We start from the raw sequence: 14,040 nt of genomic DNA, 5'->3' as shown, positions 1-14,040 counted from the left end.
AATGTACTTAAACAATATACAAGTGTCCTTTTGTAATTATATTTTAGTTTAGCTCAATCATCCACTGTACATATCACAGGGTATGAAAAGCTTAAAAAAATAAACATCCAAGTAAATGAAGTACATCATCATCATCTAATATTAATCCATGATGCAATAACATAAATGAAACCACATATCATACATGATACATCATCACAAAAGATAACCATATATCACAAACATAAATAACTAAGTGCACGGTTCCTCCCAACTGTAAATAGCATCATTAGACCATCATGGATCCTAGCCATCCCTCCGTGCATAACATTCCAAAGCACCGAAGAGATAATCAGTATTAACATAGTAGGAATGGCACTCCTAAAACATCCTACTAACATGCAAAGTAAAGCATAATAAATCATCAACTAACATATGCAAAGTAAAGAAAATCATCAATATAAGAAACATACTAGTAAATACATCCATCATAAGGTATATTATCTATCATAATGCTCCAAAAATATAATGAAGAATAAATTCCAGCCAAGGATACTCCAGCCACGGTGTCTCGGACGGATCTCAAATGATAAGAGTGTAAATACACTACCACCCAACCGCGTGGAACCTAAGTGGTCCACTCCCACCGTGCTGAGGAGATAAACTCAAGTCCCAAATAGGATATCAATACACATAGCATAAAAAGTTCAAGAATCCTAAAAGTATACTAACTCAAAGGTTCCAACACACACAAAATCGACATCTAATTCTCAGAGGCACACAATGACATGTAGGAAACCTACTCTGCAAGTGGGAAAGTGTCATCGCATTTATCACATACAAGTTACCCTAGAAGTTAGCTAAACTCCACAGGTCCATACTGATCTCATGTGGCCACTATTATCCTCTCATACTGACGAGGCATACTACGGAATGCACGGTCACAACCATGCATTCTCACTACTCCCATCCTAGCCTATACAAGTGCTCAAGGCATGGGCGAGAACATCAAAAAAATTATCTTTTTAAGTTCATTTAATATCCATTTAGTGTGTAAATGTTATCACTTATTAACCAAACTTACAATGAGTTACCCTGGCAGCCACTTAGGGCCCCGGCCCCCATTGCAAGCCACTTCCCGACACTACAAGTAAATTACCTACCCTAAGCTCATGGAATCATACATCTCAAAATCATAAAAGATAATCCATAATAAAATCATCAAATATGCATAAAAGCATCAAATATCCATGATAAAAATCATCAAATCTCCATGAGCATCTGAAAAAGGATCCATAGAAAATCATGACCACAACAGTTCTCTATTGGCAACTGAAGGCATCACTGATAATCATAAGTATCAATTGGTTCTCAATAACCAAAATATATCTCAAGATAAATGGTTCTCAACAAGCAACCAAGAATATCTCAAAATCATACTGATCGAGGACTCCAAAATGGTTGAGTCAAACATGTCACAACATGACATCATCAAGAAATAAATCCATATTTCAGTCCCATCATGGTGACTAGAAAATAATCCAAGGATAACTGATCGATGACTCAAAATTTATTAGCTCAAGTGTCTCATACACATACATCTCAGCTTCACACATGAAGAGTGATGAACAATAACAATCAGTAAATACAAACATTTCATAGAGCATCCGATCACATTACCATGGTTGGGCTTATAAAAATTGAGACCAAATAAAATCAACATGCCATCACATCTCATAACCTCCGAGCCTCTGGTAACAACTTAGGACTGGTCAACACTAGTCAACCCAAAACCCAAAACAAGAAGCATATAGAATACATGATGCAAACACATGTTTTGGTTTACTAAATTCACATAGTTGAATAATGTGTAGGGGTTTCCAATTTTTTTATTTGCAAGTATATTTTCAAGTGTCTTAAGTTTCATCATTTGACCTACAAGTAAACCCAATTGTTCCCCGATAGCATTACCCTTCCATTATTAAGAATTACATTCTAAGAATAACTTAAGGATAAATATTCACTAAAATGATCATCATTGACCTTAATTAAATTGTCCTTTATATTTAACCATGATCCATATTCTAATTGATTAACCTTTCAACTTTTTGAGGATCATTATTCGTTATACTATAAGAGGACCAATTATCATTCTTCGAATAAAAGATTATAACTTTATTAAAATGATCAATTACATCAATCAATTAACATAGGTCCATATTATAATAGTCCTCAATTAAATATTACTAAGTCTTCACCATTAAATATCTAAGGTCATCATTCAAGTCATCAGACTAAGACCTATCAACTTGATATCAATACTTCTACAATCTCATTAAAAGAATTATATCAATTAAATCTCTATTACATAACTTAATTATTAATTAAATCTAATTAACTCTCATTAATTGATTTAATTAATAATTGCATAACCATAGCAACGTTCCAATTAATATCAGTTGACTAATAACTAACTAGAATTCTGTAAGATAAAAGTCAACTATAATTCAATACTCAAATGTTCATATTAATAATTCAATAATAATAACTTGTCAATATTTATTAGCAAGCTATATTGAGAATAAATCTATAATGACCTCATTCATCTTCTTTCAAAGAATACCAACATTCCCTTGACAAGTTCGTATTATCATTAATCTTTTCAAATAAGACTCTATCGCACAACTTAATTGTTAATATCATAGTTATAATATCAATTGATTAAAAATCAATTATACTTCAAATCTGAAAACTAATATCTTTACAAAACTTTAATCATTAAATAATCTTCACTAGATTAAATCTAATCGAACTATTTACACGATTATTTATTAATAGTTTGCTAGTCCTTACAAATATTAATAAATAATAAACTCCTCAAACTATAAATACCCAATCTATAGAATCCTTCCATAAACTCATTAGTTAATATTTGGCTAACTCTTAACTCCATTAAGGTATTCAAACGTATTAACTAATAACATAATAATTCAGTCTTAATCCAATATCATTCAGAGTTTCTAAATTTAAATCAACATAATATAAATTATCATCTTACAATTATTTAATCAATATTAAAATAAATCATTAGACTCCATTTTCTAATTGTTCTAATTATAGTTTGTCTATATAAAAATCCCTATCACAAACCAATAAGACTCATTGTAGATTTTAACATAAATAATCTCCAAATTCTTAACATTATCATCTTCATTAAACAACTCTAAAATTGTTTAATATATATTAAATAGTATTCAATATACCTTATAAAAAGTCCACTATATAAACCATATTAAAATCTCTTTTCTTTTAATTTTCTCTCATTTAAAAATCCATTTACTTAGATTGACTAATAATTAATTACACTTCTTCTACTATTAACTAATCTTAATTAAATTTGATTTAATTAGATTAGATAATAAACCATCTAAAACTAATGCATTTTAATAAGATTCTAATAAAGAAAGATTTCAATAAGATCTTTAATTCATTCCATGCTTTGATATATTATTTTTGTGAAGTTTAAGCATAAAGAACTCTTGGTTATGGGAAATGGAGAAATATATGTCCTCGAATAAAATAGTCTTAGTACGACGGCCATATCTCCCTAATGAACTGTTGGATCGGGCTAAAATTTAAATATGCTAGAGAGGGCCAAGTTGCGCCAATTCTGACCAAAGCGATCGAATAAATTCAATCACAATAAAAAGTTATGAATGACTGAGTTCAGGTCTATCCAAGGGGCAGCGACAGGACAATTTGTGATGAATTAAGAATTTCCTCTTAAAATAATTGTTCTCTAAATTTACCCATTCATCCATCTAATAGGTTTGTCCATTCGCATCTAAAAATATAATTTGATAAAAAAATTACATCTAATCATTCGAATTTTCAACTTAGAATTTTTATTTTAATTTCAAATCTTGTCTATCTAATTTTACAATATAAATTCGAACCCAAACCCGATTAAGATCTAATTATTTCTCCTTAATTGGATCTAAGATTTTTCTATTGTTTTCTTCTCATCCAAATAAAATATCTAGATTCCAATTTCAAATACAGAGAGTATTTAGACACATAAAACAGATATGATGAAGACAAGAAGAGAAAGAGTGCAAAGGGAATATGAGAATATCACGAGTGCACCTGGACACTGATGCTAATTTGCCATGCCTCACAAGTTCATAGAAAATCTCTTCCTTCTCCATCATTCACAATTCTTCCAAGAATCCAAGCCGATCGAATCCTCCAAGTGATTAGAAGTGCTAGAAGGAGCATAGAAGCAAGTAGAAAATATATGAGCATATGAATCTTCTCCCATGCATGTAAGCTTTGAAGCTTCTATTTTTTTTTTTAGCTTGTAGCTCGTGGCTTCCATTAAGCTTTTCATTTAACCTTCTATGAATGCCTGAATATCAAGAGCTCTCAAAAAACTTTTGGAATGCTTCTTGAAACCGTTGAAAGGTGTCACCAACTAAGCATGGGTCTTTTCTAATCCTTTTTGATGAGTCATAGAATTGTAGACACCTTGTGCTTAATTGATGCACTAACGCCCGTGTTGTTGACACATGTTAATTCTCATGCAAGCTTGTAACTCCAATTTACTTTACTCTTTCTAATTTTATTTATTTATTTATTAAGTCTCATGAACTAACTTTAATATCTTCACTTTTCAATCTTAATATATTTATATTTTAATCATATGAGATTTAGAATCTTTTAATAATTTAAAATATATTTTCCACTTTTAAATTTCATTTTCCAAAACTTTATTGCTAAAATATTTATTAGCTTTAATAATAATATTATTTAGTCATTTATTTAAAAATGAGCTCCAAATATATTATTATTAAAATAAATATTGTCACATTCCAAATTAATATTATAACTTTTATCTTCCAGTTTAATTATTTTATTTTCAAATTTAATTATTTTATTTAATTAATTTTCTAATTAATTAAATAAAATAAATATTAAAATATCATATTAATTTTCCATTAAATTAAACCATTAATTAAATCTTTTAATTAGGCTTAATTAATAGAAAATACTCCAAAGACTCACAAAGGTAAAAATACGAAAAATCCATCATAGCCAAAATACATACAAATCAAACCAAGGGGTTTATATCACGAATTACATCATCTGATGCATTCAGAGGGTACTCAACTTAGATACTTGTCCTAATTTTTCAATTAGAACAAATGGCTTAAAGGGTTGGGATTTGGACTTGAGAATTTATCTCCCCTCTCTTATCATTGAGATAATGTGATAGGGTACGCTCATTCTGGCAATTCAGGGTAGTCGATACCTGGTACCTACAACCTACATAAAAACCATGCATGTACAGACACAATATATACTAAACTAAATAGACAATGGTAGGAAGTGGTGCATCATGTAGATCCCGACTAGTAGGTGACTACGACTCCCTTCCTTAACCACATCAGACACGCCATACAAAAGCAAACACGCAAGGCAAACACACACACCATACACATGCAAGTATGGAGTAAGTATCCATAAGAAAGCACATATGATAATAAATCATCTTACTAATCATCATTAATAATTGAAAGCAATGTAATAATCATCATCAATAATTGTGAACACTAAAAATAATCATCATACATACATGAAATGTAGAGTCTAAGTAATCTTATCACATATCAACTGAATCCATAGCACAATATCTGATAATCTTATAATAATATTACCAACCATCAACATGAAACTAGCTCTAAAAGAGTTCAGCAACGATAACAAAATGTGAACCAAGGGTAGGCACTACAAGATTTTAGATGTTAAACCTACCCAACTTCGAGAAATCACACATCCTATGACTCTTGAGATTGGTAATGCAAGAATGTTTTTACTTATGCAAATGCAGTGACATGAAATTAAAATGAAGACTGAACATTTGAAACTTTGCAACATGAATAGATGAAAGTACTCTGATCTATCACCCATTCACCATTTAGCTGAGAATGCAAGAAAGTGCTTAATACTAATTATAACAATACTCTGATTGGAAGTAATCAGAAAAGTGATGCCTAAATGCTCTGATTCATAAAAAAAACCTTTCTTGTTTTGAACACAACAAACATAATACTCTGATTACATTTTCTTACAATATACAGCCAAATCTATTACAAAGAACCAAAATATCCCTCTAATGCATGAATGAAAAATGCAGAAAATTGAATGCTCTCCCCTCTACTCCAGCTCTCCGACTGTATGCTAAAAAAGAAAAACACCCCCCCAGACAGTAAAGAATTGACACCAACCATAATTTTCTATGCAATCTCTCATCATGCCAACAATTTGCTGACCCTTGCATTTAATTTTCCAATAGTATATATAGAGATTACAACATACGACCTTCATGAGAATGCGAAGTGTTTCAAATTCCAGATTTTGAAAAGACTAGAGACTAATACTTTCGAAACTACAAATAAAAGGAGCCAAAAATGACTTTGTCTCTTCATCTAACCTATCCTAATTTAAAAATTCCCCATCCCAGATTTGACAATTTGACTATTGTTCCATCTCCTCTTCTTCTTCTTCAAGAAATTCTATATCTGGTGGCCTTTCTTGAAATGGTAAACTGGGAGCATGTTGTATTTTGCTCAGCTGTTCTTAGCAATGCATTTTTCATTTTCTCTAAATCATTTGCATTATTCTCATTTGGCATGTTAGCTGGAGCTACATAAAGTTTATAGTCTGGCCCAAAATATTCATGATATTCGTTATAAGGCAACTTATTCTCAGGCTCGACACCTACAGCAACAACAGTCTCATAGTACCAGCAACATGCAACATTACGAATGGTGTAACCACTACCACCAACCAGCATCAGTGGTACATTGAATGAATGAAGAAAATGTACACAATCGGCATGTCCTCTAACTGATAAATTGAAGACCCCTAATCTGTCACCTGAAAGAGAGTCTGCTCCACATTGTAGCACAACTACATGTGGCTGATATACTTCCATCACATTCTGAATAATTGGCCTAAAGAGATTCTTGTAGCTCTCATCATCAATTCCACTATTCAAAGGGACATTCAAGGCATAGTATTTCCCTTTCCCATGTCCCACATCCTCAACGTGGCCTATTCTAGGAAAATAATCCCCAAATTTGTGAAAAGATACAGTCCTCACTCGGTTTGTAGTGTAGAAGGCCTCATCAACACCATCCCCATGATGAACATCAATGTCAATATAAAGTACATAGTGGTAAAATAATGAATGAAGCCGATGCTTGCTGGAGAAATGATCCAAACTAGGGTCATTGTCAACAGTCTCAAGGTGATTGGCAGGCATGTCTTATTTGGGGATACATTGTTCATACAGGTATTCAGTCAGAGTGGTTGAATGTATGGTCTGAAAGAGCCTTTTACTGAGCTTGATAAGCATGTGTACATAGATATTTTGAATCTACGCCATTACCAAATACATTTTCAGTGATATATGTGCTAACCCCTCTAATCATAGTCCAGGATTGCTTGCCTTCCAAGCCCACCATGATTCAAATCCCACCGTCTCGCGCTAGTCACAAACTTCCATTACTCCCATGACTTAGTAGTAATCTTCTTAGTGGATTTTTCATTTTTCTCTTGCTTTTGAGAATTTGTTAAGGCATGGTTAGATGCCACCTCATTTTCCTCTGCCTCTTTGGTGACCTTATTCTCTGATTGTGCTGATTTTGAACTATGTCTTTGTTCTTGCTCATCTTTTCTTAGATTTGTGCTATCAACATCCATCATATTGAAATTATCCACCTTTGAATCCCTTTCAAGAGTAGAAAGTTCTTTGGCATTTTTCATTTCTAGGTTATTGTTTGAAGCATCTAACTGTGAATACACATGTTCTTGCTTAGAATCGTTCATTGCTAGAGGTATATCTTGACGTGGGTCCTCTATTTGACCAACTGATATGCCACTCTTTAGATCAACTATAATAAAACTCCCTTCCTCTGTATCTGTATGGTGAGATGAATTATCAGAATCAACTGAATGAGAAAATGTGACATCTTCATCATTCTGATCTGGTGACTCTTCTAGATATTGTTCTTGATTAAAACTATGATCAATCATGCCATCTTCATTATAATTATTTTCAACCATGCAATCTTCATTATAATTACTTCCAATCCCTAATTGAGACTCCAACTGAGCTTGCTGTTCCAGAGCCTTTTTGGCTGCAATTTTCTCGAAATGAGCTTCAAAATAAGCTTTCTTCTAAATAACTAACCCTAGAGTAGAAAATCTTTCCACTTCTTCTAGGTATCTATTTTGTGAAAAGGAAGACCATTTTCCCCATGCCAAAGAATCATTCTCAAATCTCCCAAAAGAAATGGAACTTTCATGTTGTAAGGTCTTATGAGGATCCTCCTTCTAACTTTCTAATGGATCTCTAAGCTCTTGTGGTTGAGGCCACTCGAAGCATATGTCATTTTTATCCATCATTATCATCAAGTCTTATTACATCAATGTCCTCTCTTTGCCTATAGACTTGGATCTCCACTTATCTCATACCGTGTGCACCCATTTTTCACACATATTTTATCTAAAAATCCATCAATCACAAAATTAACAAGATTTGAATCTAGTTTCTCCACTTTGGCTAAAGCTTCATCCAACAATTGCAACCCTGTAGAATGCACAAAATGAGTTGCAAGACTACAAGTGACTAATTTTGCTCCATCCAATCTCATGCCAGTCAGACCCACATGTTCACCTAAGAATCTTGGAAGTGTTGATAAGAAATATGATGCACCAATGTCAGGGTATAGTCTTAGTCTTGTTTCTAGCATAGTGTAAAGAGTCAACTGAAAAATTTCCTTTGATTCCTTGCAAATTCTTGGAGATCATGATTCACAATCATCATTATTCTATTGAAAAAGATCATCAATAGGAGCATATTTCTTAACCAGGTTGGGATCTATCACCTACCCATCATGACAGGACTTCCAAATAACCCACCTGGCTTGAAAAGAAGAAAGCAATTTGAAGGGGAACTCGAAAAAGATTTCCTACATATAATGACTTAGACCTAGACTGACTAGACTAACTTGATATGACCAATATTGCCAAAAAAAAGGGTGACTTAAAGTCAGGCAACACATTGTAATACTATTCAATCAATGAAATAGGTATTCGCATCCTTTGTTTCATAGACTTCTTGAAGTCTTCAAAATAGTTGGTCATGATAGTTCCAAAGTTATCCCCCATTCACTCAATACACTCATTGATTTGAACTACAACTAAATCTATTTGTCTTCCAACTCACCTTACCAAAAGATGGAAATGCATTCTATACATAGAAAAAATATGAAAATTAGGATTGATCCAAATTTGCACTTTGCACTCTTGGTTTTTCTAATGGCACCTAGATTTTCCATTATTTGTTGCAATTTTAGTTCAACTAGATCATAGGTATGATCCCTCTTCACAATTTTGTATCCCACATCTACTACAATACAGGATACACTATTCAATTTGCTTGATTGATAAAACTTATGAGAAATTACCATTATGGCAAATTCCAATAGAGGATCTGTGATGATATGAATTGTCATTCCACATTTGTTTGATTTGCCTCCTATGTTTTTCTCTATAACCTCCTTTGAATCGCTTCGTAGAGTCTTTGGCTAATCTAGGATTGGAAAACTAGTCACCCTACAAACTATTTTCTTTGAAATTTTGATAGGACCAACTTCCAGCCATAAGCATCCATTGTGTATTCTGCTCAACACTATCTTGATCTGTTATGTTTTGACCACCATGGGGAAAGTCTAGGGCACGGGTCAAATACTTCCTTTCAACAATCTTAAGTTCTTCTTTTAGAATGTCATTTTTACACAACTTGTCATAGGCTTGCCTTATTTCCATGTCTCTTATTCCTCCTATCTTTTAGTTTTAGCACTTTTTGACATCTTGGACCATTATGACTTTTAGGGGAATCATGGAAAGTGCACCTGATGGGTCTTGTTTATAAGCAACATCTAGAATTGCTCTAAAATATGGTTGCTTCACTTCATTGCTAACTAATTGAACATTTAAAACTTCTTGTCCCTCTACATTCCTTGAATTGGATGCCATTTGACAAACTAGAGTTTATACAAATTTCAAACTGTGTGACTCCACTTATGAAGAATACCTGGAAATCTGATGAATTGGTGTTGGATTGTTGCTAGAATCTATGAAAATACTTCAAACAAACTTCTAAATTACCTTCTACACCTTTAACTATTGTTTGAATTTGAAATGATGAGAAATGAGTGAAAAATGACCATATACCCTTCAAAAACTTTGCAATAAATTCTTAGGGCTTTTATAATTGTAAACTCAGCATCAACATGATTTTGGTTTTACTCGTCATCTAGTGATATGAGCATCACTTAGCAGCTACCACAGGCTCAGCGTCAACTGACTTAGTTTTGCAACTCAACACTAACTAGTGCTTCACTCAGCATACATAGAGAACTTTTCATACTCAGCAACAACATGAAAGCTAAATGATTTAGCTTTAAATTTTCTACAACTTCTTACATCTTTATTCATTTGTTTTTTCATTCCTTTATCCATGATTTCATCCCCCACCACCCTTTTTCATTTGTTTTTTCATTCCTTTTATTCTCTAACTGTCAGCCCCCTTGGTGGTTTCTTTTCTCTTTTTCTCACTTGCATCTTTATTCTTCTGTATTTCTAATTACTAGTTTAAAGGCTTTTTATTAATATTTATTTTCATTTCTTTCTTTTTCTTCTTCGTATTGCATGCTCCTTCTCCCTTCTCTCCTTTTTATTCTAGTTGGCTTGGCTAGTCTACATACATCTTACATCCTTCTCTCATCCTGATGATGGATCATAGAGTGTGATCCAAAACATTGATGATAAAAAAAATACACAATCAAATCCAGAAGGAAAATCATCATTAGTAATGGATTGTGGAAATCTAATATTATTAATTGATACCCTTCATGGGAGGGAACTATGTTTCAAATCTAAGCAGTTTTAGATGTTAAGGATCAAGCTTATGAAGAAAATTGTAGACTTAGCCTTTCTTAAACATTGTAGAGATTCTCTTGTGGTTCCTTATTTTTTCAAAGTGAGCCATTATCTCCATAGCATTCATACCAAACTAATCTTCTTGAAGTTAGAACTCTCTCTCCTTAGATTGATCATTCAATCTACTAGGTGGATCATTGACTACTTCAACGCCAGGTTGTTGCCTCTCTATTTAGAGTTAACCTCTTCCCTTCGACTAGATCTCTGGGTTTAGCTGACACCTCTTCTTATGGCAGTGCTTTGGGTCATTACGATGAGTCCATCAGAAGAAAAAAGAAGAAATTTAAAGTTCTTTTGTCTAAGACCTGACACCACCATGGTCTCTCTTCTATTCATTACCAAAGCTCATTGGGTGCACTAGGGCATCATCATGGCAACTCTGCTCCTTGGTCTTCATCCCTTCCATCAGTAGCCCCTCTCCATTCTTCTCCTCAAGCTATCAGCATCAAATATTTTTCTAACGATGGAGGCCAGTCATCGGGGTCATCCTCATTTCATAGTGCATTCTTTAATGTGGTGGGAGATAGAGCTATTGTGCATTCTTCATGCCCTTCTCATGTGTAGACCAAACAACAATCCTTCACTACACTCAACCATGGTGCAACCTGTTCACTATCTGATGTCCTCCAATGGTCCTACTCTCTCAATAGCTCCATGCCAAGGTGTCTAGGTACTTCCTCTAACTGCAATATTTCACTTAGCGTGCTCGGAAAGTCATTCATTAATTACTCTAAGGTTGACTGTCGGTATTCCTTTCTTCTAGCATCTCCTTTGATTGACCCCTATCATGTCATAGGCAACAATGTTGACCATCAGGTGCAACCTAACCACTCTAGTTTCTATTCCCTTAGCTTCTCTAACTATGGTGAGGGGCTTCCATATCTCTGCCCAATGGGATGTTAGTGAGTGAGACGTTTCCCTTATCTCTGTCCAAAGGAGTGTTAGTTATGTCTTCCTCTCATACAGTCCTCTCACCTTAGGTCAAGAATTGTATTGATTTTTGTGTCTCCTTGTCCTCTTCCCATATCTCTCCCCATCCCCCCCTAGTTTCCCCTTTCTAGTTCTTTCAACACCTCCTCTTATCAAGTAGTGCATCACTGGGAAAACAAGTTGGTTGTCAACTTGTCCAATGCCATCATAGACCCTCTTACTTTTAATTTTTTTAAGTGGGGTCTTAATTTCTCTTACTCCCCTCATGTCATCTCACACATCCATTTCCTTATTGAGATCAAAAATGCTATTCACTCTCTCTCAAATGATGTGGCAGAAGCAATTAGACAAGACTATGTTGCCACCCTTAGGTGTGCGAAACCGTTGAAACCTAACATACCTGGTGGAGAAAAACTTGCCTTTAAAAGTCTAATTAATAAAAATGACATCATTCTTATCAAAGTTGATGAAGGTAATGCTATCATCATCATGAATAGGCAAGACTATGTCTCCAAAATGTCTAACTTGCTCTCGGACTCCATTAGCTATAGAACTCTCTCCCACAATTTGTGCCCCAAGACCTTGAAGAGATTCAAAGCCTTGGTTTTCAATTCCTCCTTTCATGAGGCCACAAAGAAAAAATTGGTTCTGTCTAAAGAAGTGACCCCACATATCTATGGGGTCCATAAATTCATAAAGGAGGCATTTCTTTGAGACCATTATGGACACTGTTGGGTTGCCTATGTTTTTCTCTTAGTCTCCCACCTGGCCAAGTTAATTTCCCCCTTGATTGGTAATTCTGACTCTTTCATCAAGGATTCCTCACATTTTGTCCAATTTGTTAAGGACAACAAGGCAGACTAGGATGACATCTTGGTTAGTTTTGATGTGGTCTCCCTCTTCACCAAAGTTCCTATTCAGGACTATATACTAATTATTAAGAACAAGATTGGTGATGAGATTGTTGACTTCGTTGAGTTCTATTTAAGATCTACATTCTTGTCCTTTGAAAATGTTATCTATGAACAAGTGGAAAGGGTTTCCATGGGTTCTCCTCTCTCTCTAGTCATAGAAAAACTCTATATGGAGCATTTTGAGGAGACAGCCATCCACTCCTTTCCCCTCAAACCTAGATGATGGAAGCAATATGTAGATGACACCAATAGGTGTTGGCCACATGGACTTGAAAAACTTGATGATTTTCATAGGCACATCAACAACTTGGCCCCTAGCATATCATCCACCATGGAGCTAGAGTCGGATAACCACTTATCCTTTCTTGATGTTCTTCTCATTAGGAAATGTGATGGTACCTTTGGCAGACGTGTTTATCGTAAATCCAACCACACCAACTTATATCTCCACTCATCTTCCCACCACCATCCTAGCCAAAAAGTCTACATCCTTAGGACCCTTGCCCTAAGAGCCTTTAGAATCTGTAATGATGACCACATAGACCATGAGTTGTCTCATCTTCAAAATGTCTTCTCCTTGAATGGGTATTCATGTAAGCAAATTTCTAGGGCTCTCTGCTAGGCCAAATCCTTTTTTCTTTCCAACTCTAGGCCTACCCTATCTTTGAACCTCCCTCCTTTGCATGCTTCCATTCCTTTTTTGGATGGTATCTCCCAAAAGATTTCCAAAATCTTAATGGAAAGGGGACTCTATGTTGCCTTCAAATTCATTTCTAAGATAATTAATCTTGTCCCCCAGCTCAAGGACTCCAAAGACTCCTTTCTGGACTCAGGAGTTTACAAAATTGAGTGCTCGTATGGCACCCCCTACATTGGAGAAACTGGTCATTCTTTTCATACTAGGATTTGTGAGCATAATGTAGACATTATGCATGATAGGGTCCACAAATCAGCTCTAGCAAAGCACTCCTCCTCTACCAGACATCATGTTTCTTTGGAACAAGCCCAAATCCTTTGCAAGGAGGATAATTATTTCAAGAGGAAACTCAAAGAAGCCATTGAAATTAACTGTCATCCCATCAACCTTAACCAAGATGATGGGTGGACTTTGAACCCCTCTTGGAAACTACTACTTCACTCACTC

The 14,040-nt window shown here is 34.4% G+C and overlaps 1 pseudogene; it reads right to left on the bottom strand.

The window, feature by feature from the left end:
- Nucleotides 1-6,516: 6,516 nt before the first annotated feature.
- Nucleotides 6,517-7,306, bottom strand: LOC149528937 (histone deacetylase 6 pseudogene; annotated as a pseudogene).
- Between the last annotated feature and the right edge of the window lie 6,734 nt (nucleotides 7,307-14,040).

Source organism: Cupressus sempervirens, chromosome 11, assembly GCF_028749045.1.
Source record: "Cupressus sempervirens isolate cs-2001-9-10 chromosome 11, ASM2874904v1, whole genome shotgun sequence".
NCBI classification, from domain to species: Eukaryota; Viridiplantae; Streptophyta; class Pinopsida; order Cupressales; family Cupressaceae; genus Cupressus; species Cupressus sempervirens.
Note: the sequence above shows the minus strand (reverse complement) of the source record. Positions and strands in the feature narration are given on the sequence as shown.